This window comes from Theobroma cacao, chromosome 6 (assembly GCF_000208745.1).
Source record: "Theobroma cacao cultivar B97-61/B2 chromosome 6, Criollo_cocoa_genome_V2, whole genome shotgun sequence".
Taxonomy (NCBI): Eukaryota; Viridiplantae; Streptophyta; class Magnoliopsida; order Malvales; family Malvaceae; genus Theobroma; species Theobroma cacao.
The window spans coordinates 2,246,149-2,248,980 of NC_030855.1; positions in this window are offsets into that span (position 1 = coordinate 2,246,149).

Sequence of the window (2,832 nt, forward strand, 5' to 3'; positions counted from 1 at the left end):
TAAATGTAGTTAGCAAAAAGTATACATATATCATGTTAATGCCTTAAAAGCATTGGATATTCATACTCGTACAGAAATAAAAATGGTAAAATATTTAGGCTCTTTCTTTTTATTATTGTTATAAGAAGTACATAAGATAATATAAAAAAGGGTACTAGGTTAGAAAGGAAATAAAAATAATGATATAGTAATAAAAAATAGTATCATAAATTACTCAAACTAAAAATAAAATTAGCTTGAAAGGTAGAGAGTTAGAATATTTATGCTTAGAGAAGTAGACTACTTATGCTACTAAATTTTTATGCATAATAAGTATATTATTTGGATTATTAACCAATGATAAAATATTTTCAAGAGATGTGAGAAGTCACAACCTCGAATTAATTTTCCTAGGTGCAGAATTTTTATTAAAACTCTAGTAGTATGATGGGAGAGTTTTAATTTTGAGTCTCAATATCACTACAAAAAAACAACCTATTTTCAACAGAATTTTTCGTTGGAAAAAAGCTTATTTTCGTTGAAAATGCCTTTTTTCGACGAATTTTCAATGAAAAAATCCGTTAAAAATTTCATCAGTAAAAGCATCGTCGGTAATACTTTCCGTTGAAAAATTCTGTTGGAAAAAATATGATTTCTGTAGGCTATCCCATTGGAATTCCGTTGGAAACAACTATTAAAAGAATTCCGTTGGAAATTTCTAATAAAATTTTCTGTTGCAAAAAAAATTTCGATGGAAATTTTCCATTGAAAAAACGTTAAAAATTTCCAACAAAATTTTCCATTAGAAAAACATTTCCGATAGAAAATTTCGTTGAAAAAGCATTTCAGATAAAAAATTTTGTTGGAAATTTCGAACGGAATCCTTTTATATTAAGAAACACATTTCCAACAAAATTTTCCATTGCAAATGCTTTTCCAACGGAAATTATTTTACTAAATTTTAATTGCATATCCTTCTATTAATGCTTTCCAAAAAAAATTATCAATTTCCATTTCAATAATAAATTATCAATTCACATCCACATTTGACTTTCAAAATATATAAAAAAGACACACATTAAAAATCGAGATTCAAAGTCAAATTCATACAATTAAAAATTACCCTAATACACAATATCTAAAAAAGTTAAACACATATGAATATAAAGCTAAATGTGTTATTAAACAACTATACTAAAAAGTATCTAAGTGTGACAGTGAAAAATAGATATCATATCATGAAATGTGATCTTACTTGTCAAGATGTTAGCTTGAAGGTCCCGCATTTTCTTATTTTGAAAGCGCATTAGTAATGATCATGGTTTTCATACGTGCCATAAATTTACTCATGCTTTCCACCATTGCATTCTTAATTTCTTCATGTATTTTCTCACTTATCTTATCCAAGTTTTCTGAAAGATTTTACACTTTTTCTTTCAATGCAATTGCGAAACTGGTAGCGTTTGAGTTGATAGGGCCACACACAAACTCAAATGTTGCTACATTGCTATGTGTTCTAGTAAGTAAAGCTGTAGCAGGCACCCAAGTACCAAACCCATACACGTGAATGCGTGTAGTCTCCATCCCTCCAATTGTTTCAATCCAGGCATTCGGATCGAATTTTGGCTGAGAAGATGAATCTTCACCATATTTCTGTGATAGTACAGAATTATACATTTCCTACATAAAAAGTTAAATAAGATTAGTATTCAACTAGGGTTGTCAACTTTAAAGTCAAAATTAATCAATTTTGTACATACACTCGTAGACTTGAACTTGTTATCTATAAAATCACCATGACCCCTTAAACGCTTATGAGTGCAGTTGAACACTTTCAAAAAGCTAACATCTCGTTTCATCTCAATTGCCTGCATTTATTTACAACTATATATACTCAATTATAATCGATATATATAAATAACATGTAAGGGAAAACCAAAGTCAAACTACTAAACATACAATTTAAATTTAGTTTGAAAGAAAACCATACATATAAATGCGAAGTAAGATTAATTCATACCATCCTTTTTGCATGAACCACAAATGGAATTGAACCGCCAATGTGCTTTGAAATGCTTCTTTATTTTGGCGTTAAACGATTTTGCTTTGCTTTTCTCGATTTGTTTTGCCATTCTTCTGTACCCCATACCGTATCGATAAGAGCATCCTAGATTTCATTTGTAATTCATTCCCTTGACATGCCTTTGCAATCCCTAATGTTGTTTGTTTTGACTTCTGTCATTGCTTTATTCCTTTCTTCTAAAAGCATGTCTCTTAACCGATTGAAACAAATTTTATCCCATATTCGTCGAACCAAAACATCTTGATTTGCAGACCAAACACATTTTTCCTACTGCAAAATAATAGCGTAATTAAAAAAATTGATACAAATTAATTGAAAATAAAAAGTTATAATTTAATTGAATAACAAACATAGTACTTGAAATTTTTAAAACATTAACTCTTTTATATCATTAGGGACTTTCCTCCATGTCGACCATGGACCATTGAAGTGATTTTTGATGATCCTTGTTATTGTTGTTGTGACCCCTAACAAGAAAAAAGTACTTGTAGAATGTAAAAGAAAATTTTTATGTATTAAAATTTATAGCAAATATAACAATCTCATTAACAAATATAACAAATATAACAAGATAATATACCTCTCCCCAATAGGAGTTATACGGAATCTATTGGATGGTTCTACAGGAGTCTATAATCCTACACTAGACCCCCTACCCCTTGACCTTGAGGATGTGTCATCTACACTTGCACCTAAATCAATAAATGAGGATCTAAGAGAATCGTGAGTAGATATCTCATTTTCTACTTGCTCTGCAGATGCACCCAACA